The 27,258-nt window shown below is 48.0% G+C and overlaps 1 protein-coding gene across 2 annotated transcripts in view; it reads left to right on the top strand.

The window, feature by feature from the left end:
• Window positions 1-27,258, top strand: part of PSME4 (proteasome activator subunit 4) — a 1,714,764-nt gene that overhangs the window by 1,313,023 nt on the left and 374,483 nt on the right. The window lies entirely within an intron of this gene.

Here is a 27,258-nt window from a genome sequence, read left to right as displayed (position 1 = left end):
CAAAGTTCATGGATACAGATGCGAGCTCAAGCTGAAGCTGTCAGAGACAGAGAGCAGGGAAAGGCTTTGAGGACAGAATCGGGCCTACTCGTCTGAACTGTAAAAATGGAGTAACTTAGCCATATAAAGTCGGTGGCCTTTCATACTTAGGAATCGAATATCCAGCCCATTGATGGCGGATCTGACAGAGAACATGTTGACGGTAGACACACATATGTTTGCGTCTTAGAAACTGGAACTGGAGGGAACATACATGTACTTGTAACATGCATATAGAACCGTTGGGGTCCAAGATAGGGGACATAACTGATCAGGAAAATCCACATTTCCACATTCCCTCCTTGTCCCCTTCTTGCCCTTCACGAGACATCAATCTTCATCATTCCATTGATTTGCTCATGGAGCATCATTTCTTCTTCTTTCTTCTTCCGGGATCTTGAACGAAAACCTTGATGTGGAATACACGATGTGGCACACAGACCACAAATCGCTGGTCCACATTGTAGGCATAGACAACAACTGAAGAGCATAAGAAGGCCAATACCTAGGAAGGATAGAACTCTCCATCCCCAGGCTGATATCACACTCCAAAACCACCCGGACCACGTCCAAGTGCCTGGATTCTCGTGTATCTGGCTTACAATCTTATGAAGGCGTGTTATAGCTTTATATACAGATGGCGAATTTTCTGGTATGAATATACAGCAGCTGGATCCGATGACCCTACAAGCTCCGCCCCTATCGGCCAGGATGACGTCAAGGACAAGACGATTCTGGAGAACAACAATTCTCATCACTGATTGTTCCTCTGTCAGATTGCCTAGGGCGGCTATAGTCTCGTTTACTACAGCTTCAAGAGTCTTGGTGAGTCTGCGTATCAGCTTACTATTTGATATTGTACCTATATAGGGAAAGATACCTTTATTGAAATCTACATACTTGTCCCATGCTGTCTCAGTATAATCGACAACTGGGAGATCTCTCCGCTCTCTATTGTGTACTAAATGAACATTTCGATAATAATCAGGGGGAGCTAGGAAAACAGGTGACAAAAGGAATGCTATGTAACAGGTACCATCCCAATCTAGAGGCAGACGCATATATGCAGTCTGACCACATATGAAGTAGGAATGGCGAGAAGCTCTAAATGAAGATTTACCTTGATCACTATATTCTACTGTAGTAACGCATTGGCTATGGCCCATATGTATGGAACCAACTTTTCTTACACATAATTCACCCTTAACTGGAAATACTGACATAGTGGGCAGAATTAGTTCAACTTCGGATTTGACATTCAAAATCATAAGATTAGGCGTAAAATTACCTAATTTATACACTTCATTTTCTAAATCAGTTCCTGTTCTACTGGGGTGACCCTTCTTATTAGGGTGACAGACTTTGAATAAAACTAGATTCAGATTTCCCCATATCCAATGTTGTTGATAAACTGCTGTGTCTGGGTCTATGGAATTTAATAAACTAAACCATGCTCCACAGGAGCCATTGTGTGTGAATGGATGTGGAAAGAAAGGCAGAACTCCTTTGTTATTCTGATAGGGAGGGAGTCGGCCACACACCCAACAATTGGTCGCATTACTAGTCTGATGAGAATGATGTAACATACTAATGAATGTGTTATTGCGCAGCGCAAGTCTATAGGATAATTCATGTGGCGGTAGGTCACTAAAAGAATGTTCATCAGTTATATTGAAAACACGTTTAGAAACAGGATAATACATATGCAACAATATACTTGCAGTAACTATTAAAAAACTCAAGGAAAACAAAATTAATAAAGTCACAATACAGTGGTTACGCAGTAATTTACAATAAGCATGTCGTTTCATTATGATTCTGGACTCTACATGATTCAGACCTAAGGGGTACATGTCGGGACAGATTCAACCGCTTCACCTTGGAGAGGACTTAAACAATCAAATCGTCCGACAGTTTAGATCTGGACCTGAGTTTCTGTTTATAGCACTGAGAGTCATTCTGTTCAACAAAAGGAAGTTTTGAATCAGTCTGTGAGGGAGTGCAGGGCACAGTGTCTATATCTGAAGGTAGTCCATGAAATTTTTTTACGTGACTGGAATGAATCCACCCTTTTCGTCCCTCGATCTTCACGGCTGTTCTTGTGGTCAACAGGACCAACTTGGGTGCTTTCCACCTGGGCTCCAATTGACTCTTCCTGTCGAAATTTCTCACAAAGACAAGATTACCCGGAACAACGTCATGGGGTTTCGCCTCAGTGTTGTCGGGAAAGGCTGCAGCTACCTGTGAACGAGAAGATTGTAGTGCAGACATCAAGGAAGCCAGGTAATCTGTCAGCATATTACAGTCAACATCAGTTATTTTACGTGGTATAGGCGTCCCCCACATATTCGGTGGTCTACCAAAGATCACCTCATACGGGGATAGCCCTGTTCTAGAGTGTGCTACCATTCTCATGTAAAAGAGTGCAACTGGTAATGCTACTATCCAGTCGACACCTTTCTCTCTACATATTTTGGACAGTCTGATTTTCAGTGTCTGGTTATGTCTTTCTACGAGACCTGCTGCCTCGGGGTGTCGGACACAGTGGAATTTCCACTGATATCCCAACAAGAGTGAGACATGTTTCATTAATTCGGATGAGAAAGGCTGACCGTTATCTGAATATACAACACGTGGTAAACCGTACCGTGGGAAGAATTCTCGAACTAGCTGCTTGGCAGTAGTCGGGGCAGTGTAATCTGATACGGGATACGCCTCTGTCCAACGAGAGAGAGCGCAGACAACTACGAGGACATATTTGAATCCTCGACAACGTTCCATCTGAATATAATCCATCTGGAGGACTTCAAAAGGATGGTCAGGAGGCTGAAATCCACCCTGCTCTACGGGAACACTCTTTCCTGGATTAAACTGACAACATATCATACAGGTACGAACTTTTTGTTTAGCTGCTGCTCGTAAATGTTTGTTAAACCAAATGTGCTGAATGCTGTCTAGCATAGCCTTCTCTCCTAAATGTGCTGGACTGTGAACTGTAGCTATAATGGCTTGAACCATGGAATCAGGGAGAAACCATACAGATTTCTCCTTCGTCATCCATCCTTGATCTGTCTGGATCCCTCCTAGTTCAGTCCATTTCTTTATTTCTTCTGCTGTGGCATGTGTCTGTATGTCAATTACGTCAAGTGTGGGATCCTTAATTGTCATACACTGTGTTGGTGTCTGAACTATTGGCTTTGTCATGTCTAATGTGCGATTCTGAGCAGTCTGTTTAGCTGTTCTGTCAGCTAAATCATTGCCTTGAGAAATGGTATCAGTAACCTTCGTGTGTGCTTTACATTTCATAATCGATATAGCAGTGGGTAGATGTATTGCGTCTAACAAAGCATGAATGAGGGGTCCGTGCTGAATGTGGGCACCATGGGAAGTTAAATAACCTCTCTCTCGCCACAGCACGCCGAAGTCGTGTACAACTCCGAATGCATAACGTGAGTCAGTGTATATATTAACTTTCTTATTTGTGGCTTGAATACAGGCTTGTGTTAGAGCAATAAGTTCTGCTGCTTGGGCTGACAAAGTATCTATACAATTTGTCTCAATAACTTCAGTGTCTGTTGTGACTGCATACGCGGCCACTAAATCTCCTGTACTTGTTCTCATGCACGATCCGTCTACATACAACGTCAGGTCTGGATCTAACAATGGAACGTCTGTCAAGTCTTGTCTAGGTTTCGTCTTTATTTCAATGATTTCAACACAATCATGAGCTAGTGGGTCTGTTCCAATTACAGGTAATAGTGTAGCAGGATTCAATGTATTACACCGTCGGATCTCTATGTGTGGTTGAAACAATGTCAGTTCATAACCGGTAAGTCTTGCTATGGTCAAGTGTTGTGTTTGTGTTCGGTTCACAAGAACCTCTACTGCATGTGGTACTTGTACTGTCAATGGGTGTCCTAATATTATGGCATCGCTTTGTCTGATTGCTAAAGCTGTCGCTGCCACTGATTTCAGGCATGCAGGCAAAGCCTGAGCTACGGGATCTAATGTACTGGAAAAATAAGCACATGGCTTGCGTGATCCTGCTTGATCCTGAGTGAGTACTGACAAGGCAGTACCTTCGCGTTCTGTAACAAAGAGTGTAAAAGGTTTGCTATAACATGGTGTTGCTAAAACAGGTGCTTGACATAAAGCTTCCTTTAGGCTTTCAAAAGCTTGTGTATGTTCCTGAGTCCAAGGGAGAACAGTCGATGTGGCTGCCTCCTGTGTGGTTAACTGAATGAGTGGTTTTGCTAGAAATGCGTACTGAGGGATCCACTGCCTACAATATGAAGTGAGGCCTATAAAAGCCCGCACCTCCTTCTGTGTCTGGGGTATTGACATGTTAGCAATTAACTGGATACGATCTGGTGTAAGCTGCCTTCCCTCCTTGGACAGCGAGTGACCAAGATAAATAACTCGCTGAACACAGAATTGCAGCTTAGAAGGGGACACCTTGTGCCCCTTGTCGGCTAGGAAATGTAAAACTGTCAGAGAAGCTTTTTCACATTCTGGCTCGCTTCTCGCGGTGATCAGCAGATCATCGACATATTGAAGCAGTGCAGTATTGACTGGCATGTGGATACTGTCAAGTTCTCGTTTCAGTGCTTGGCTGTAGATGCTGGGGCTTTCTGTAAATCCTTGGGGAGCGCGTGAGAATTTAAAGCTGCGCCCATTTAAACTGAATCCGAACAAGTATTGGCTTTCCGGATCTATTGGGACGCTGAAAAAGGCATTCTTGAGATCGATTACAGTAAAAAATGTTGCTTCGGAATCAATTGCTGTCAACAATGATGATATATCAGGGACCACGGGGAATTGTGGTACAATACACTTGTTTAGTTCTCGCAAATCAATAACCAATCGGTACACTGGTGGAGCAGTAGGATCAGTTCGTTTAAGAATCGGAATTATCGGTGAATTACATACATTGGAGTCTGTTTCTACAACTACTCCCTGGGCAATTAGCTCATCAATGATTTTCAACAAAGCCACTACAGCATCATGCGGTAACTTGTATTGTCGCATTCGTGGTAGTACCACTCCTGCTTTCAATGTAACTCGATAGGGTGTAATGTTCATGCAGCCAACATCCGTAGGGCCTTGTGCCCATAGATGTACTGGTAAAATCTGTAGTCGGGGATCCATGTCTCTAGACACATAGTGACCTTTAAAATCACGCAAAAACAACCTTACTCCTTCCGGAGAACAACATATTATGGCTCCTAGTGCTTTCAGAGTTTTAATTCCTAACAAATTTTCTGGGCATGATTTAGTAAGCAATAAATCTGTAGTTCGTGTCAAAGGTCCTATCGTAAGTGGTAGAGGCTGTGATACTTCATTAACAATAGGTTTTCCTGAAAAACCAAGGGAAACATTTTGAGAGCCTGAGAGGGGTGCCCCTGGAACTTCACTACGTTTTATGGTTGTTCGACTTGCCCCTGTATCGAGTAAGAATTTTCTATCTTGACCTAATAATTCACTATGTACATAAGGTCCTTCTTGATCTACCGGAATCTCGATAAGCGGTAAGTCAACTTCCCTCTCTAGGCTGGTTCATGCGTAACGCTGATACTCAGGGTATTCATACTGTGCAGTCTGATACATTTGTTGTGTTGTGGTTTGTGTGGCAGTAGCAGGCAACGGTGGTGCAGCTGGCACAAACTGTATGGGTTGCTGTGAGGCTGGCATAGACTGTTGCTGAACTGGCACGGACTGTCCATGCTGCATAGCTCCTTGTTCATTCTGATCTTGTCTAACTAATCGTGGTCTCTCTTTTGCAATACCTGTAGCTATATTTCGTTTCAGGACTTGACAATCATGTACATAATGGCCTAGTTGTTTACAGTAATTGCAGGTTCCTTTTACAGGAACTGCAGAATCACCAGAATGTGTCACACCCTTTTTGTGACCATCTGCTGGTACTGTCTGAGAAACTAGCATTTTCATTTTTGTATCCTTCATGCGTCTATGCTCGTGTTCTTGTTCATCCCTAATTCTATTGTGATGATACTGTAACATTTGTAGCATTTGCGATGGAGTGTTACTTTGCCAGGTACTCTCGAATTTCAATATTCTATTCTTCACTGGAGGCAATGCATTTTCCACTAATTTTGTCACAAATAAATGTGGATATGAGTCACTACTTGCTTTTATACCACTATTTATACCAAAACATTTTTCAAATCGAGCATAATAATCGCTTGTGTCTTCATCTTGCTTTTGTTTACAGGCTGTGATTGCACCCCAATCTTCCTTTTTTGTAGTTAATAAACGTGGCAGTACCTGTACTAGTAAACCTGGTAATAGTTTAACTTTATCCCCGAGCCCTGAACCTGCGGCTCGGCCCCTTTCTTCCTCTGCTAATGCTGTCCAGTCTATCTTTTGGTCTCCCACTTCCCACTCTTTTTCTTTCAGTTTTTCATATATGCCAGCAGGCAAAAGCACTTTTAATATCGTCATAATATCAGGAAAGGTGTACTCTCCCATCAGTAACATGTCTTTAATTTCTCGGTGGAAACCCGCTGGGTCTTTGTCATGACTAGGTACTACTTTTTTTCATTTCTAATAATTCCATTTTTGATATGGGTGTGTAAACAAATACACGGTGAAACTCATTGTCTTCGCCTTTTATTGGGTGCACTTCCCGTAAAGGATTTTGTCTATCCATGTAGTACGGTGCTCTTTCTCTGGGGGGCAGGGAGAGCGAATCTGGATTTACAAAAAGGACGTACTGCTTACGTGACACGAATATCTCTTTAATTAGCTTGTTACTAGAACCTCTCCATCTGTACGTAAGTAGTTCCGTTAATATATCAGGTAAAGGACCAGGGTCAGCATGTTGGCTCTTATATAATATGAGGAGTTGCTGAATCATATAGATTCCAGCTAAACGTTGTTCATCTGTACTGAGGTTGAGAAACGCGTGTGCTACGGTCTCATCACCGTATTTTTCAGGACTAACAATCCAGTGAACGGCTGATCTGGCTAATTCTTGCTCATCCATGGAATCGAGGAGGTGGTAACCTCTTCGTTCTCGTAGTATTTTATCTGCGGCTTGAAACGAATGTTCAGGAGATTTCAGATTTATTACAGGCGTCGGATACGTTCTGCTATTATTTGGACATACAGAGTGTATTGGATCAGAAAAACATCTAGTATTTTCACAAGATCTTCCTCTGCCTACATAAGCTATGGTCTCTGACTGTCTTGCAGAATTCCCTGCTTCGGACACTTCATCTTGCTCAAACTCGTCTGTTCCCAATCTCTCTTCATGAATACGCTCTATTTCTTTACGTATTTTTCGGCACATGGCTATTATACAATTTTGCTTATCGTGTCTCCCTTCTGATATATTCTGACTCCATCTTGTAAGAATAAGCATTGCAGTCGGGTCTACCCCCGGACGATCTTGATTTCTGATCACACAGTTTATGAGGAAACGTAACAGTTCCCCTTGTATTTCTACTTTCTGGAATTCCATAGCTCTGTTAATACATCCTGGATCTCGTCCTGTTTGAACAAAATGGTATATGTTATCTAGATGCGTAGTCATTCCTGGTAACCTTGCTAAATACTCTGCGGCTCGTCTGATACGTAATGATGCCAGGACCATTTCGTCCTCTTTACCAACCACTGGGTCATATCTACAATTTACAAGGAGTTCCTTAAGCGTACGTTCATTTACGAACTTAGGTGTACGTGAATGTGCTGACTCTTGAAAAACAAGTTTATTTATTCTAGGTGGTGTGAAAGTACTGCTAGCACCTCCCGTGGCCCCATCTGGGGCGTCGGGTGTGAAAGGGTTCGTCGAACGTGATACAGCAACTATGGGCGTCGATACCCCTGTAGAGTCGACTGCGGAGACAGATGCGGAAACAGATGTGCTTGCCGAAGCTTGTATCGGGACTTGCTGTTGCACGGGGACAGATACCTGATCCTGACGTTGAACCCCTCCGCCAGACGGTCTATGTGGTGCGGCGTTAGCATACTCGGGAGCTGCGTCATCTAGATATGAGGAAAGAAAAACATCTTCTGCGGTTCTGGGATGCCCCTTTGGATGTACCTTAATTGGAAATAATGGGGGTGGCAAGTCTTTTGGCACCTCCGTAACAGCCTTAGGTAGTCCTTCGGCTAGAAGGGGATACATACCATTCATAAGAGCATTTCTTTGTCTATTCACTTGTTCTGATTTCACTCGGATACCTTCCTCAATTAATAGATTTTCTTGAACTTTATTTGAACTTTCTTTACTCCTCTCTTCTTGTCTACGTGCTTTTTCTGTTCGTCTATGAGATTCTTTACGCCATAACTCAACAGCGTCTTTCTGTGACTGTCTGACCTTTCTTTTCCATAACTCTTCCTCCACTTTCATGATGCACTCTGCATCCCAGGTTCCCGCTATGGGCCACCTCTGACTTTCCGGTAATCCCTTGGTATAATCTACCCATAGATCAAGAAACAATATGGCATCTAAGCCATGTTTATGGTACATAAAATGCCCTGGAGTGTCCCTAGGAGGAATAGGAACTGCTTCTTCAAGCACCCCTTTTCTAGTAGTGATCTGTCTTAACTTCGAGAAGAGCGGCATATTTACAACTGATCTGATCCTTACTCTTGAACTTACTTAATATGAAAAAGACACAATAATGAACGGTGAACAATGAACAATCATTCATACCACAATATGCAAGACATTTCTGACTACTTTAAACATTAAACATTAAACATTTTAACAATGATCGACAATGATGACAGTCTGCCTAACTAATCACCACGCTAAATTCTTGACAATAACTGAATACTTCGGAATACTTGATATACTGCTAAACAGTACATATACACTGCTAAACAGTGCAGACCGGATTTGTGTACCCAAATCCGTCTTGACCGGCACAACCTATGTGCGCGTCAACACGCCTCCCCGGCGATGGTACTCACCGAGTAGCTCCTTGAAACGGAAGGCCTCAGAGAATGGACAGGACTCGATGACTGCGGACAGCGGACCCTCTGGACATCGGGATTTCGGAAAACCTGGTGGGCCTCTGTATACCTCGGATCTTGCTCTCTCAGCTAGGCTCTGGTCGGGATACTTCGCACTTCTCACCGCCTCGTCTGGGTTGATCGCAGCCTCAGTCGCCCCCGCTTGACCGGAGGGAGCTTACAGGAAATCCTGCTGGTACGCGTTTATGGTCCGTCCAGCTGTGGCAGGAGACCGGGCCTGCAACGCACCGCCGGCGCGTGAGATGAGAAAGTGTCCCTGTTCGGGCGCCATTATGTGGTAAATAAAATACCGGACTGAATTTCATACGGAATCTTAAAATAAAGTAAAATAGCTCAAAATAACAAGAGGCAGAATCCGTGGTATAAGAGGTTTTCTAAATGGGCTTTATTCCATTCAAAATGGCCGACTCGAGTCGCGGCCTTCAGGTTCCGTCACCACGAGGGTTCAGGAAGTGAAGTACAATAATTTATTAACAGACATGTATTTTTATAATAAGTACATTACAATGAAACGAATGTAGAAGGCGTAACATTTGATAAGAAAAGTGACGTGACAGTGACATAATCGAAACTAGGCGTAATAAGGAATAAAAGAAACATGATTGGTTAGAATTATCAGGCATAGGTGGATCTATAAGATAATACTTGGCATAGATGCGCGCGCGGCAGCATGACGTGTAATTGACGTGCAACTAGGGGGTGAAGGGGACTTGACATTTAGCTCTACATGTGGAGACGAGAAGTCTGGGGTCAAGTCAACCTAATCCCAAATCATATCTAACATCCTATGTTTAAAGAACTATGTTATCCTCAAGGAAGAGACTCTCGGACAGAATCTATTCTATACTGACTGTGTGCGTGTACAAGCGTCTAAGTGTCTATATGAGATGCGAGGGGCAGAAAACTTTCCATGGCAACAGGGCTATGAATCACTTGCAGGAGGACGGAAAGGCTGAGTCCTTTGCTTGTGAGCTAAAGGAAATGTTTACCTAAATCACTGGACAGGAATGCATCGGCTGGAGAGCAGAATAGATAATTCGAAGGTGAAATACAACTTCTTGGCAGACAGGCGAAAACTGGCCGAGGCAGGCACCGTTAGCTGCACAGGGAGTAGGACAAAGTTCATGGATACAGATGCGAGCTCAAGCTGAAGCTGTCAGAGACAGAGAGCAGGGAAAGGCTTTGAGGACAGAATCGGGCCTACTCGTCTGAACTGTAAAAATGGAGTAACTTAGCCATATAAAGTCGGTGGCCTTTCATACTTAGGAATCGAATATCCAGCCCATTGATGGCGGATCTGACAGAGAACATGTTGACGGTAGACACACATATGTTTGCGTCTTAGAAACTGGAACTGGAGGGAACATACATGTACTTGTAACATGCATATAGAACCGTTGGGGTCCAAGATAGGGGACATAACTGATCAGGAAAATCCACATTTCCACACTACCACCGCCCATAGTGATTCTCCTCCTCAGTATCAACAAGATGTAGTTGTTACTACCGATTTGCGCCATGTTAAGTGGACAAAGATTGTCCAAAGTCAAGAATGCTTAACACGTATTTTAAATAGTTTAGAGCTTGCTACCCAAGATTTAGGTGTTGTTTACAACCAGTGTCTTTTGGATCCACATTCCATACCTGAAATGTCGATCCACGATTTTTTCTTCCGTGAACTTAAAAATATTTTTGTAAAGCCCTCCAAACAACCTAAGCCCAAACATGATCTCCCAACACGTTGGTACTCTTCTGAGTGCAGAGATGCCCGTGATAATTTGGGAATTGCATTGAAATCTGGCGATAGCTTGAAAGTTCGTAACGCCAGATATGACTATAAACAAGCTATCTTTAAAGCAAAGAAAGCGTGGGACTTTCTAAGATGGGAGGAACTTAGGGAAGCTGGTGCCCAGAAGGACATGAGACGTTTCTGGTCTGTTCTCAAATGGGGTGCTGGGGGTAACCCTGAAAAACCCCAAAATTGGGTCTCGCAAGATGCTTGGGTCAAACATTTTGAGGCTTTATATGCTACTGAAGATGATTCGTGCTCCTCTTCTTATCAAATTATTTCTTACAAGGAAGATGCATTTTCTTTAGGTGATGTTGACATTGCCCTTAAAACACTGATTCCTGGAAAAGCCCCTGGGATGGATGGAGTCCCTGCTGATATCTTTCTGGATAATTGTAAATCTTGGGGAAATTATATTTTAATTTTAGCCAACTTGATAGCTAGAGGTGCCCCGATTCCCACTTCTTGGAAAGGTGCTGAAATCATCCCGGTGTTCAAGAAAGGAGATAAGTCCCTCCCTGCCAACTATCGTCCAATCAGTTTGATTGATACTACACAAAAGATCTTAGGCAGGTTGATCCTTAATAAAGTGCTGGACTGGGCTTTAGAGAATACAATCCTTTCACATCTACAGGCTGGTTTTAGAGCTAGAATAAGCACCATTGATCAGGTGCTACATTTTGCTATGCTCTATTGGAAAGTAGTCCACTTAGGGGGGGGGAGCCTATACGCTGCCTTTATAGATCTCAGGGCAGCCTTTGATCTTGTCCCCCGGGCATCCCTATGGACCACACTAGACAAGATGGGGATGCCTGCTGTTTTAATCTCCCTAATTGCTAGACTTCACGTAGACAATTTTGCACAGATCCGATGGGGTGGTGTCGGCCAAGTGACTAAACAGTTTCCTATCAAGAAGGGGGTCAGACAGGGATGTGTACTTGCACCAACTTTATTCTCCCTGTACATCAACGATGTGGCTGCATTATTGATAGATGCAAATGTAGATGCCCCCTCCTTGGCAGGTAAAAAAATTCCTATTTTAATGTTCGCAGACGATTGTCTTATAATTTCTAAAACGCCGAGTGGCCTCCAGAAGTCTCTAAGTATTTTTGAGGACTTCTGTCTAGCCCGCGGCCTCGAAATCAATGTTTTAAAATCAAAATTTATGTCTTTTAACCAATCTAAATCTTTTAAAAGTAAAATATATATGAATAACATGCCATTGGACCAGGTCCAAGATTTTACTTACTTAGGTATTTGCATTCAACATGATTTGGGATGGAAAAAGCAAGTAGATTTGGCATCCCTTAAACATTCCCAGCTTTCTGGCGCGCTAAGTAAAGAACACGCCAAATCCCTGACTCAACCCATTAACCCCGCTCTTCGGGTATATGATGGTAAAGTAGTTGGAGCCGCGCTCTACGGGGTAGAATTGTGGGGATTTGATAATGTATATAAACTATCTACCTCTGAAAACAGGTTCTTAAGGAATCTTATTAAATTACCTCAGAGTACTCCCCTTTGTCCCTTGACCTATGATTTAGGCATAAGGCCAATAGCACTAATTGCTCTGTTTCGCCCAGTTTTGTATTGGAGACGCCTATGGGTGACTCCTGAACTCAGGCTTTTTGCTCTTGGCCTGTTGGATATTATTAAATTGGACACCTTTCACAAGGTCAAGTGGCTTTGTAGAATACGTGACTCGTTCCAAGACCTGGGCCTAAAAAACTTGTGGGAGGATCCACTAAATGCTAGCTTCCCGTCTAAACAAGTATTGAAGGCCGTTTATTGGGAAAAAGTAGCAATTCGAGTTTTTAGTTCGACAGCCCCGCTTTCATTGTCTGGTATCTTTCTTGATTTTAAGGACACTATTTCCCTGGCACCTTTTTGGGATGACATTACAAATCCTTTGGACAGGAAGCTTTACTTTCAATTCAGGGTTGGCAGTCTCCCAGTCAGAGAGTTCACTTCTAGGTGGGCAGTGTCTAATGTGCTAAACTGTCCAGGTTGTACTGCACCCATTGAATCAGTCAATCATCTTCTGTTCCAATGTCCATCCTATGTAATTCCCCGCAAGTTGTGGCTAAAATCAATGTGCCGACTATTAGGTACCAGAAATGCTAAGGTGGCAGTGCGTATTATGCGTACTGCTGAAATCCCATTTGTTTATATATCGGTTGCCAAGTTTTTAGGTAGGGCTTGGGTGATCAGGAATAAAATGTTGGCGGGATAACCATCCCGATATTCTGTAACGTTAATTTCTCCGCAAATGCCTTTATTTATTGTTTTAAACCTTTTTAATATGCTATATGTAAATTGTGTATATATATAAACTTTGTATGCTTTTATGACAATCGTCGAATAAAGCTTTCTTGACTTGACTTGACTTGACATCCCATTTTGCCTGAGCTTTTCAGAGAGTCCCATGATCATACCCTTGAGGGTCTTGTTGAACCTTTCAACAAGCCCATTGCACTGTGAATGGTATGGTGTGCTAAACTTGCAGTTTACACCACACTCTTTCTACGTTGCAGTGATGTAGCTAGACATGGTGTTTGTACCTCAGTCTGACAAGACTGCCATAGGAAACCCCACTCTGGAAAAGACTCCCAGAAGGGCCCTAGCCACCACAGGAGATTTAGTTCTAAGTGGAATAGCTTCTAGATACCTAGTGGGTTGGTCCACCAACACTAGGATGTAACTGTGTTTAGATGCTGTTGGAGGGTTTAGGGGATCAACAATGTCTATCCCTACCCTCTCTAAGAGAACCCCAACCACTGGGAGTGTAATTAAGAGGGCCTTTGAAGTGCCACCTGACTTACCACTGGCTTGGCAGGTGACACGGGAGCGACAAAACTCCTTGGTATCTTCAGACATGTGGAGCCAGTGCAAATTAAGGACAAGCCTGTCTCAAGTCTTGCTGTGCCCAGGTTGTCCTGCAAGGGGAATGTCATATGCCAGCTACAGAAGAAAACCCCTGTATTTTTGAGATCTGAAAGAGACACGTTAGTGATAGATTCCTTACCTTAGAATATACCCAGGCGTTAGACTGTATCCGGAAAGTTTTTTCGCTAGCATTACCCCTGCGCCGTGCGGCTCTGCGCCCGTCGCTAGCATCGTATGCGCCGAGATGATGTCACGGAGACTACTTGGGCGCCACCCATGCACGCTGACGTCAGTTCTTCTATTTTCCACGTCAGTAAGCGCAGATCCGGTTAGAGCACGTACCTCAGTCACTTTTTGACTATCTTTTTGAGACTTTTTGTCTCCTGTCAGTTGTCTACTCTGGGGCACATAGGGATGCCTGGTTTTAAGTCTTGTGGGGCCTGCCGTCGCAATATGTCGGTGGCTGACCCCCACGACGTCTGTCTCTACTGCCTGGAGAGCGACCACGACTCCTGGGCCTGTTTGGACTGTTTGGCCATGGCACGAAGGCCTTGCGGGAGCGGCACCGGAAGCTGTTTGAGGTCCGGCACTCATACCCGCACCGCCCAGGGGCCGCTCCAGAGAACGCTCGCGGGGCTATCATCATCATCGTTCCTCGGGCTCCAAGTCTTCACCCTCGGATTCAGGTAAGAGACGACACAAAAAGAAGTCGAAGAAGCGTTGTTGCTCTCCGACATCCCCCCGTCGGTCCCCGGATGTGGACGAGGTGGACAGGGGTTCTGCCCCGGCGGCTCCTTCGGAGCCCAGGAGTCCCACGGCCTACCCACCTTACCCGGGTCCTTCGGCGACTCCTGCTCAGGTGCAAGAATTTCTTGCCACCTTGAAATGCCTGTTTCGGCCTCGGGCTCCCGCCGGTGCGCCCTCGGGCCCCGCGGTCCCGTGTCAAGATCCTGTCGGCGCCGCCGGCAGCTCCTGGCCTGGCTCCACAGGATCCTGCACTGCTGGCTACGGCCACGGCGCCCCAAGGTCCCGCGCTGCCGGCTCCAGGCCCAGTGCCGCCCTCTGCTCCGCTTTCGGCACCGCAGAGGATACCATTTGTTCCTCCCCAGGCCAGGTTTTCAGACAATTTTGTCCCTTCCTGGGATCCGTACTGGGACACGGCGCCGGTTCGGCCCCGTCCGGCGCCGTTCCCGGCGCCATTTGTTCCTTCCCCGGTCCCTGCCCTACCGGCGAAGCCTGTCCCGCTTACGGCGGAGGTGAAGGATGACTGGGAGGGATCCGAGGACCCTCTTGCTCACAAGTGTGACTCCGAGCAGGACTGGGCGGACGAGTTAGAGGAGGGCGGCGGCCTCGATCTCTCCTCTGACCCGGGGTTTGCCTCTCCTCCGCCTACCATGAAGGAGGGCGCTTCATACTCGATGGTGCTTCGTCGGGCCGCTGAGGTCCTCCACCTTGATCTCCCTACGGTGGCCCTCAAGACTAATCTCCTCACGGACGTACTCCAGACGGCGCCCTCTTCGTCGGAGCCCCTTCTGCCATTTAATTTCGCCCTCACTGACGTCTTACTAGGCACTTGGTCGTGGCCTGCAACGGGGGCCCCGGTGGATAAGAATGTCGCCAGGCACCATCGCCCAGCGCCGAGTGACCCTGCCTTTTGACCACTCATCCTACGCCCGAGAGCTTGATCATCCAAGCTTTGATGTCCCAGAGTGCCCTTCCCACGGCTCCACCGGATAAGGACTCTAGGAAGCTGGAACAGTTCGGCAAGCGGTTGTTCTCTTCGGCCAGCTTGGGGCTGCGGTCGGTGAACACTGCTTGCCTCGTGGGCCGCTATTCTTACGCGGTGTGGGATGCCATTCCACAGGTGTTGCCTGAAGAGGCCCAAGCAGTGCTGTCTCAAGCTGCTGCCGAGGGTAGAGATGCGGCTAAGTTCGCTATTCGGTGTGGTTTGGACACTGCAGACTTACTGGGTAGAGCCATTTCTACCACTGTGGCACATCGCCACGCCTGGTTGAGATCTACCGGATTCTCGCCAGATGTACAGAGCTCTCTTGTGGACATGCCCTTTGATGGCACCCGTCTGTTTGGCGATAAGGCCGACAGTGCCCTGGAACTTTAAGGACTCGCGGGCTACGGCCAAGTCCTTAGGTCTTGCCACGAAAAGCCCGGCCACTCCTGGTTTTCGTTCCTTTCGTGGCCAATGCAGGGGCGCCCAGGCACGTTCCTTCAGCAAGCCTGTACAGAACCAGCCTTCGCGCAGACGCGGCTTCCGCAGGGGCTGGTCTGGGTATCCGCGTGGGGGTCAGTCCACCTCCGCCCCCCTGCTTCTACCTCCAAACCTTCCTAATCCGAGCTTTGTGGCGCACCCCACGCCAGTGGGTGGCAGGATCCACCCATCACCTCCCCCACTGGCATGCTGTCACATCGGACAAGTGGGTGCTGCGGATCATCCGCAGGGGTTACTCCCTTTCCTTTCAGTCCGCCCCTCCAGCCATGCCACCTCAGTACCACCGCATGTCGGGGGAACACTTGGCACTTCTCCATCAGGAAGTTACGGCCCTCTTGGCCAAGGAGGCCATCAAGAGCGTTCCTGGGCCGGAAGTAGGGAGTGGTTGTTATTCCCACTACTTTCAGGTCCCCAAGAAGGACAAAGGGGGTCTGCGTCCCATCTTGGATCTCTGGAACGTCAACTGTTTCCTTCGGAAGGAGAAGTTCAAAAATGCTGACTCTGGCTCAGGTCTCGGCTGCCCTCGACCCTGGAGACTGGATGGTAGCGTTGGACTTGCAGGACGCATTTTTTTACGTCCCCATCCCACCGGCGTTACCTGCGGTTCACGGTAGGCCAGGATCTTTCAGCCTCTATCCCGAGTTTGTCAGGATGACCCTCCGGCTCCTGGGCCTGATGGCCTCCTGCATCCTGCTGGTGCCACATGCCAGATGGCATATATGGGCTCTGCAGTGGGACCTGAAGTTCCAGTGGGTGCAGCATCAGGGCAACCTGTCCGATCATGTCCAGATCTCGGACGGCACTGCACGACAATAGCAGTGGTGGCTCACGAATCGCTATTGGGTCAATGGCAGATCCCTCTCCCTTCCCCAACCGGAGCACACAGTGATGACGGATGCGTCCCTCCTGGGATGGGGAGGCCACTTGGGAGAGGTGGAGATCAGAGGACTCTGGTCTCCGGCGGAGTCCCGGCTCCATATCAACCTTTTGGAGCTTCGGGCGATCCGACTTGCACTGAAGGCATTCCTTCCCTCTGTTCAGGGAAGTGTGGTGAAGGTGTTCACAGACAACACCACCGCCAAGTGTTATTGCAACAAACAGGGCGGTCTGGGGTCCTGGACCATTTGTCAGGAGGCTCGGCGCCTCTGGACATGGCTGGAACATCAAGGCATTACCTTGGTGGTTCAACACCTGGCAGGTTCTCTGAACGCCAGAGCAGACGGACTCAGCCGCCGGTGCATGATGGATCACGAATGGCGTCTGATCTCGGACGTGGCGCAAGGACTCTTTCGGCAGTGGGGAGAGCCTTGGTTAGATCTATTCGCCACCGAAGAGAACGCGTAATGTCATCAGTTCTGCGCGTTGGAATTTCCAAGGCGGCACTCGCTCGGAGAAGCTTTTCGTTGTGAGTGGAGTTGCGGTCTGTTGTACGCCTTTCCACCTATACCACTTCTGCCCAGAGTGCTGAAGAAGATCAGGCGCGACCGGGCCCAAGTCATTCTTGTGGCTCCGGATTGGGCACGAAGATACTAATATCCCGAGCTACTCAGTCTATCGATCGATCCCCCAATTCGACTGCCTCTTCAGGAGGACCTTCTGTCGCAGCAGCAGGGGACGGTCCTCCACCCGAACCTGTCCAGCCTCCACCTCCATGCGTGGAGATTGAGCGGCGACAGTTGATGCCTTTTGACTTGCCTCCTGAAGTCTGTAATGTCATTCTGGCAACCAGGCGTCCCTCCACAAAATCGTTATATACGCCTGCAGGTGGAACAAATTTGTGGCATGGTGCACAGCAAAGGCTGTGGATCCCCTTTCCGCCCCTCTTTCTGAGGTTCTCCTCTTTCTTCTTTCCCTGGCCCAGCAGGGCTCTGCTCTGGGCACCCTCAAGGGATCTCTTTCGGCTATTTCTGCTTTCTTATGGCTTCCTGATCAGCCTTCTCTTTTTAAATGCCCTGTTGTTTCTCGATTCTTTAAGGGCATTACTCACATGTTTCCTCCTGTCCCGTTCGTAATGCCTCAGTGGGATTTGAACCTAGTGTTGACCTATCTGATGTGCGCTCCCTTTGAGCCGCTTCATAATTGTCCTCTTCGTTTTCTGACTCTTAAGACTGCTTTCCTGGTTGCCATCACCTCTGCTAGAAGGGTGAGTGAGCTACAGACTCTTAACTTCTAAGCCTCCTTTCCTTTCTGTCCATCCGGACAAGGTTGTTCTCAGGAATTGTCCTTCCTTTCTCCCTAAGGTGGTAACTGCTTTTCACATTGGCCAGTCTGTTACATTGCCCACCTTCTTTCTGCCTCCGCATCCCTCGAAAGAGGAAGAGAGGCTCCACCGTCTGGACCCAAAACGGGCGCTGTCCTTCTATCTGGACCGCACGAAACAGTTCCGGGTGGATACGTGGGCGCTAAGAAGGGGCGGGCGGTGCACAATCGAACGATCTCTCTGTGGGTCGTTTTGTGCATTAAGGTCTGTTATTCCTTGGCTAAGAAAGAACCTCCTGTGGGGCTGAGGTTCCATTCCACTCGGGCCACAGCGGCAACTACTGCCCTGAGACGGGGAGTCCCTCTGCAGGACATTTGTCAGGCAGCTACGTGGGCCTCACTGCAGACGTTTGCTAAGCATTACTGCCTGGACACCCAAGTCCGAAGAGACGGCTTCTTTGGCCGTTCCGTTCTTCAAGACTTCCTGGTGTGATCTTGGTTCGCAGACCCACCACCGGGGTTGGTATTGCCCGGGTATCTATTCTAAGGTGAGGAATCTAACTAACGTGTTTCTTTCAGATGAACAAGTTACTTACCTTCGGTAACAATATATCTGTAAGAAATATCAGTTAGTTAGATTCCTCACCGCCCCACCCATCCTCCCCGTTCTGCGAACCGATATCTAGGGTTAAGGTCATCCCTTTCAGGGCCCTAGATTCTTGGCACCAGTGTCGGTCTCTTGCATGGCTCTGCGTTCCTGGCACGGACAGCTATGTACAATAACTGACGTCAGCGCGCGAGGGCGGCATCTAAGTACTCCGACGACGTCATCCTGGCCATGCCGACGACGGACGTGGAGCTGTAGACGACGCCTAGCGACGCGCAAGGATATTGCTGACGAAAAATCTTTCTGGATCCAGCCTGACGCCTGGGGATATTCTAAGGTGAGGAATCTAACTAACTAATGTTTCTTACAGATATATCGTTACCGAAGGTAAGTAACTTGTTCATCACTAACGTATCTCTTTCAGATGCACAAGTTACTACTTGTGTAACAATATATCTGTAAGAGACATTAGTTAGTGATAGATTCCTTACCGCCCCACCCATCCGTCCCGTTCTGCGAATTAATTTCTATGGTTAAGGTCATCCCCTTTCAGGGTCCTAGGTTCATGGCATCAGTGGTCAGTTTCTTGCATGGCTTTGCGTTCCTGTTACGGAAAGTCGTGTATAGAACTGACGTCAGCGCGCATGGGTTGCACCTAAGTAGTCTCCGTGACGTCATCTTGGCGCATACGATGCCAGCGACGGACGCGGAGCCGCACGACACCACCTGCTGATGCGCAGGGATACTGCTAGCGAAGAAAAAAAAACTTTCCGGATCCAGTCTGACGCCTCGGGATATTCCAAGGTAAGGAATCTATCACTAACTAATGTCTCTTACAGATATATCATTACGCAAGTAGTAACTTGTGCGTCTGGACCCAGAACGTGCGCTCTCGTTCTACCTCCAGCGCACACAACAGTTCCGGGTGGATGACCAGCTCTTTGTTGGCTACGTGGGTGCCATTAGAGATCGGGCTGTGCACAAGCGGACCATCTCTCGGTGGGTCGTTCTGTTCATCAAAGTATGTTACTCGTTAGCTAAGAAGGAGCCTCCTGTGGGGCTGCTTGCCCATTCTACCAGGGCAACGGCAGCTACTACTGCCTTGGGGCGTGGCGTCCCCTTGCAGGACATTTGTCAGGCAGCTACGTGGGCTTCGCTACACACGTTTACCAAGCATTACTGCCTTGACAGTCCGGTCCGGAGAGATGGCTTCTTTGGCCGTTCTGTTCTCCGTGACTTTCTGGTGTGATCTATTCGCAGACCCACCACTGGGGTTGGTATTGCTGGGGTGTCTATTCTATGGTAAGGAATCTATCACTAACGTGTCTCTTTCAGATGCACAAGTTACTACTTGTGTAACGATATATCTGTAAGAGACATTAGTTAGTGATAGATTCATTACTGCCCCACCCATCCTCCCTGTTATGCCAAATGATTTCTAGGGTTAAGGTCATCTCCTTTCAGGGCCCTAGTTTCATGGCACCAGTGGTCAGTTTCTTGCATGGCTCTGCGTTCCTGGCGCGGAAATTTGTGTACAGAACTGACGTCAGCGCGCATGGGTAGCACCTAAGTAGTCTCCGTGACGTCATCTCGGCGCATACGACGCCAGCGACAGACGCGGAGCCGCACGACGCCACCTACTGACGCGCAGGGGTACTGGTTGCAAAAAAACTTTCCGGATCCAGTCTGACACCTGGGGATATTCTAAGGTAAGGAATCTATCACTAACTAATGTCTTTTACAGATATATCGTTACACAAGTAGTAACGTGTGCGTATAACCAACCTCCTGGATGGTCCCACTGCCCACAAGAGCTCTGCTGTTTCAGGCCCAAGTTTCTCTGGAACAGTTTCTTTACAGGGGTTAAGGTCATCTCTCTCGGGAGACTGATCTTCACTGGGGGTCTGGAAGGAATATAATTCCTTACCCTAACTGCTCCTTCTCTTCGGATCTAGCTGGTCCATTTTTCCATGATCCAGAGCTCCCTCAGTGCCTAACTGTTTGACCTGAGCCCTAGTAACATCAAATGCACTGACCGGGATTCCCATCATCTCTGCATGTGTCCTGAACTCTAATACAGACCAGGCTGAAGTTTCCAAATCATTGCCCAACAGATAGTCCACTGTTAGGTCGTGGGAAACTAAACTCTTTTGGGGCCAGTTACCCCTCCCTAGCTGAGATTTACGATGGCCAAGGATGCTCAGTCCTGACATTGCTTGCATTGGTCACTTGGTAAAGTTGACCAAGTATGAAGTGGTCAGGAGACACAAGTCTCTCTGTCACCATAGTTACACTGGTTCCCTATGTCCCTGAATGCCACATCTTCTTGACCATTAATCAGAAGCTGTTCCCTGTACTTACCCAAGTTAATGGGACTTAAAAGTAAAGTGGCAAGTTCCATGCCACTGTCACAGACAAGCACATCTTGAGTGTGTGTTCTGACTAGGTCAGAACCCACTTCAGAACCCAAAGTTAACCCTACTAATCTCTTGGGGCACTACTACTGCTTGTACTGGCGCTAGGGGCGCTAGTTGCCTTAGGGGTAGTAGTTGTAGGTTCTTTGGTGTTAACTTTAGAGCAATTGGTATCCCTTGCTAGAGCAATTGGAATCCCTTGCTCTGTGGCCTTTCTCCTTACACAGGTAACACCAAGGTCTTTTGCCAAAGGAAGATGAGTTTTGGGACCCACTCCTAGAGAAACAATTTTGGGGACCTTCAAGTTAAATTGGCCGCACACTGCTCGTCACACCAGCAAGTGGCCCCAAGGAACTGTGGTCAATGTAGTGGCGACGGCGAGTACACCTATGCCACGGTGTGTATAGAAAATTATGTGTCGAATTAGCCATCCCTGGACACGTGTTTCGAGGTAGTTGCCTCTCGTCAGCAGGGAGCAGGTAAGTGTAAATTTTGGGGACCTTGTGAAGTCTCATTTTTGCCTTTACCTTTCTCCCTAACCTTCTCTTGGGCCTCAGAAGAATCTTGCTGCTTCTGATGGATACATCTGCCAGTGGATTCCTCACATTGTGAATATCCCCTGCGCCAACAACATTCAGAAATTTTTCGTAGCTCTCCACGCCGACGAGGACGACGTCAAAATAGCATGGCTCCACACGCGGCTCCGCTGACGTCACTGGAGCCATAAGAGAGCCTCGTCGGCGTGATGACGTCAGTTCGCTTTTTTCCGCGCCGTTGACGCTAACGGTTTTCTGCGACTCTCCGTAGCTAGTTACTTTGTATTTCTGGATTGTGTTTCTGGTCTACTCTTGCTCCTTTCATGAAGATGTCGTCGAGGAAGTCAGGGTTCAAGCCCTGTAGAGAGTGCGGAGGACTTATGTCCATCAGGGATACTCACGAAGATTGTGTCTGCTGCCTGTCGTCTGATCACGACGTCGAGGGGTGCTCTTGCTGCCCTAAGATGAACCCAAAGGCTTTAAAGGAGAGAGAGGCCAAGCTGTTAATCACGAAGATGAGGAAGGGGAAGAGAGGTTGAAGGCGATCGCGGTCCAGGTCGAGGTCGGGTTCGAAGTCGACGTCGGGTCATGCTTCAAAATCAAAGAAGCATAAAAAGAAGAAGAGGCACGGCTTTCGACGCCGTTCAGATAAGGAGGCGGCTCCGAAATCGATTTCTCCAGTTCCTCAGCGTTGTAAGGACTATGTTTCTCCTTCTCCTTCGGTTTCTAATCCGGCTTCACCTGTTCGTCTGGCTTCGCCTGCAGCCTCTCCGGAGCGTTCTCCTGCTCCGGCTCCATCGCCGACGCATTCTCCGGCTCCGGTGGAAGAGGCTCCGGTACCTGATGAGTCGTCGACTCCCATTGGCTCCACTGTCGGCGCCGATTGGCCGAAGTCTGGTAATGCCTCAGCCTGAGCCTTTACTGGGCCCTTACCCACCCTTCCCTGGCCAAGACCCATCGCATTACTTGAATGCCATGTATGGTGTCTTTACGAGAGCAATGTACCCTTCTGGAGCACCTTCGGGTCCCATGGGTCCAATGGCCTTTAATTTGGGGGTTGCTCAGGCCTATGCTCAGGCTCCCTTTATGCCATTCCTTCCAGCGGCGCCGTCCTGGCATTTCCCGACGCCGTTCCCTTTATCTCCGGCTCCGCCAGCTCGACCTCGTTCGACTCGGGCTGTGCCTCCGGATCCGTGTTCGACACCGGCTCCGTCGGAGTAGTGTGTGGCACCGCCGATGCCGGTCCCGAGGATAAGATCCAGGCGGGAGGCCCAGAGGATTTTGGAAGAGCAGAGGTATCGGGCAGAAGAATTGGAGGAAGGTGAACTTCAAGAGTCAGATGACTTATTTGAAGACTTAAGGGAGGCAAGTGGCCTTGACATGTCCCCAGAATGGGAGCTTTCTCCTCCTTCAGATGCTCCCTCTAAGGATGTGGTTCCTTACCACACAGTCATCAGGAAGGCAGTGGAGCTCTTAGACTTGCAGCTCCCAACGGCTGATTTTAAGTCCAATATCTTGACGGAGGTTCTTCATTCTCCCTCCACTGTAGTAGAACCTTTGCTTCCTTTCAATGATGCCATTACTGAGCCAGTTATGGAGGTTTGGCTTAAGCCCTCTTTGGCTCCGGCAGTTTCAAAATCTGTTGCTATGAGGTACAGGGTGGCTCCAGGAGATCCGGACTTCCTAACATCCCATCCTTCTCCTGAAAGTCTGGTGGTTCAAGCTGCATGTTCGAAGAAGTCTTCTGGAGCATTTCCTCAAGTTCCTGATGATAGTCAAAAAAGCTTGACCATTCAGCCAAGAAGGTGTTCTCCTCTGCAAGTATGGCCTTGAAGTCCACAAATGCCACCTGTCTTTTGGGCTGTTACATCCACTCCCTAATGGACTCTGCAAAACAGCTGGCTCCTAAATTGTCTGAGGAGGACAGGCAGAATTTTAATGAGGTCTTGTCGGATACTCAAGCAGCTGCACGTCAAGTTATTCAGAGTGGTTTGGACACTGCAGACTCTGTTGCCAGGATCATGGGCTCCTCGGTTGCCACAAGAAGAAGTGCTTGGCTTAAGTCGTCTGAGTTCTCTCCAGATGTGCAGGCAACACTTCTAGACCTACCCTTTGATAGTCCTGAACTGTTTGGGAAGAAAGCAGATGCAGCCTTGGAAAGGTTCAAGGACAGCAAAGCCACAGTTAAGTCTCTGGGTCTGCAGGCGCAGCCTAGAGGTTCCTCTTACAGAAGGTACAGAGGTTTTGGGAGGTCGTCCTTTCGGACCTACTGGCAGCCTCAGCAGCAGCAAAATACCCTGTATAAGACCTACAGGGGCAAGAACAGAGGTCGTCCACGAGGTCGTCAGCCCTCCTCCTCCTCCTCCTCCTCCTCTACCTCCCTCCATCTTGCCACAGCAAAGCAGCCCTAGATCCACCATTCTGAATCATGTTGGTCCTGTGGGGGGGTCGGCTTACCCATTTTATACAAGATTGGGAATCGGTCACTACAGACCTTTGGGTTCTAAATCTTGTGGAAAATGGGTATACTCTTCCCTTTCGGGAATCCCCTCCAAATTACCTTCCTTGCCAAGGTGCTTGCTCGGAGGACCACCTTCTTCTCCTGCAGGAGGAAGTCCTAACATTATTGAAAAAAGGTGCGATAGAGGTGGTTCCAGAGCGGGAAAGGGGTCAGGGATGCTACTCCCGGTATTTCCTGATACCCAAGAAGGATGGCAGGCTATGTCCAATCCTGGATCTCAGGATCTTGGACCTTTTTCTGAAGCAGGAGAAATTCAAGATGCTCACCCTTGTGCAGGTTCTTCAAGCGCTGCAACAGGAGGAGTGAATGGTGTTGATCGACTTGCAGGATGCGTATTTTCATATTCTGATCCTGGAGTCGCACAGGAAGTATCTCCGTTTTACGGTAGGGTCGCAACATTATCAGTTTGCAGTTCTCCCGTTTGGTCTTACTACTGCACCTCGAGTCTTCACCAAGGTGATGGCAGTGGTGGCAGCCCATCTCAGAAGGTCGGGGATTCCAGTTTTCCCCTATCTGGACGACTGGCTGATCAAAGCGGAGTCGCCAGAGAAGGTGCTTCATCATCTGCAGGTTACAACTCCGCTGTTGTACAAATTGTGTGTCGAGCATTCCCACCTCCACAAAGATTTCTCGACATACAGGAAATGATTCCTTTGTTTTACTATGGAGCGGTTGTTCCAGTCCTGAAGGTCCTTCGTTTGCTCGGTCTGTTTGCTTCCTGCATTCTGTTGGTCAACCATGCACCCTGGCACATGAGGGCGCTCCAGTGGTGCCTTCGCAGGCAGTGGTATCAGCACAACGGAGATATCAGGGAATCTGTGAGGATCTCCACAGAAGCTGCAGCGGATCTGTCTTGGTGGAGCATGGAGGGCAATCTTGTCTCAAGGAAAGCCCTTCCATCTACCTCCATCGGTGGCCACAGTGATAACGGATGCATCCACTTTAGGGTGGGGTGCACATCTGGGGGATCTGGAGATCAAAGGTCTTTGGTCTCCAGAGGAAAGGTTGCTTCACATCAACCTTTTGGAGTTGCGGGCGATACGTTTGGCACTCAAGGCCTTCCTCCCTTCCCTACGCGGTCAGTCGGTTCAAGTCCTGACTGACAACACTACCGCAATGTGGTATGTCAACAAGCAGGGAGGAGTGGGGTCGCATTGCCTCTGCAGAGAGGCTCTGCGTCTCTGGTCCTGGGCTCAGGATCATCAGATTTGTCTGATAGCAAATCATCTGGCCGGAGTTCTGAACGTGCGTGCAGACAGTCTCAGTCGTCAGTTCTCTGCCGACCACGAGTGGAGGCTCCATCCGGAGGTGGTTCGTCACGTCTTTCGGACGTGGGGAACTCCTCGGGTGGACCTGTTCACGAGAACGCTCACTGCCAGTCATTCTGCAGTCTCCAATATCCGATGCAGGGAGCTTTGGGGGACGCGTTTCAGTTGAGATAAGACTCACATCTCCTTTACGCGTTTCCTCCCATACCCTTGATTCCTCGGGTTCTGAGGAAGATTCGCCAAGACCGGGCCCAAGTCATATTGATCGCCCCGGATTGGCCAAGAAGGGTGGCCTCTCGTCGCACCCTCCACTCCGTCTCCCTCTCAGGGCAGACCTCCTCCCGCAGTCGCAGGGGCAGGTTCTACACCCCCACCTCCAGAGCTTACACCTTCATGCCTGGAGATTGAATGGGGCAACCTGAATTATTTTTCTCTCCCGCCTTACGTGGTGGACGTGATTTTGTCTGCCAGGCGTCACTCCACCAAGTCTACCTATTCCTATAGGTGGTCTACATTTTTCCATTGGTGTGGGGAGAAGTCTATTGACCCTTTGAGGGCTTGTTTATCCAACATCCTTCAGTTTGCTCTCTCTCTAGCTCAGCAAGGTTTTGCTGTAGCTACTGTGAAGGGATATTTATCGGCTTTGTCGGCATTCCTTTGTTTGCCGGATCAGCCGTCCTTTGTAAATCACCTATTGTGTTACGGTTCATTAAGGGCCTTACCAACAAATTTCCGCCCTCTCAATTTATTGTGCCTCAATCGGACTTAAATCTTGTTTTAACTTACTTGATGGGTTCTCCCTTTGAACCCTTGCACAAGTGTCTCTTAAGGCTATTGTCTTTTAAAACAGTTTTTCTCATTGCCATTACTTCGGCAAGGAGGGTAAGTGAGCTTCAAGCTCTGAGTTAGAAACCCCCGTTCTTGACCATTCATGGTGAAAGAATGGTACTCAAGACCAGTGCTGCTTTTCTGCCTAAGGTGGTAACTCCTTTCCATCTGGGGCAGTTCATTCTCCTTCCTACCTTCTATCCTCCCCCTCACCCTTCGAAGGAGGAGGAGCAGCTTCACTGCTTGGACCCTAAAAGGGCGGTGAGTTTTTACCTCGATAGAACTATAGACTTCGTGGGCTTCATTGGCTGCAGGAAAGGCAGAGCGGTGCACAAGCGCACACTTTCCAGATGGATTATCTTGTGCATCAAGATCTGTTACTCTTTGGCCGGTAAGGAACCTCCAGAGGGTATAAGGGCTCATTCTACCAGGGCAAAGTCTTCCACATCTGCCTTTTCTAGGGGTGTTCCTGTGGAGGACAATTGTAGAGCGGCAACTTGGGCCTCCCTCCACACTTTCGCGAAGCATTACTGCTGGGATACCGAGGTGAGGAGGGACAGACACTTTGCACGTTCCGTCCTTCAGGAATTTTTGGTATAGAAGGGTGGACATCCTCCTCCGGGAGTGGGGACTGATGTGGGAATCTATTCACAAGGTGAGGAATCCACTGGCAGATGTATCCATCAGAAGAACAAGTTACTTACCTTCGGTAACGCTTTTTCTGGTGGATTCAGTATCTGCCTTTGGATTCCTCACTGACCCATCCGCCTCCCCGTTGTCCACCCTTGTATACCTACAATAGGGATAATGTGACAAACTTTCTCTGTTACTATCATACGAAGTGTGTTATTTCTTTTGCTTTCCTGCATTGACTTCACACTGTGTGTGTTGGTTTGAGTATTATGTACTGTGTATACTGTATATATATTGTGGTCGGTCCG

This window comes from Triturus cristatus, chromosome 6 (assembly GCF_964204655.1).
Source record: "Triturus cristatus chromosome 6, aTriCri1.1, whole genome shotgun sequence".
NCBI lineage: Eukaryota > Metazoa > Chordata > Amphibia > Caudata > Salamandridae > Triturus > Triturus cristatus.
This window is presented reverse-complemented; position numbering and strand designations above follow the sequence as displayed.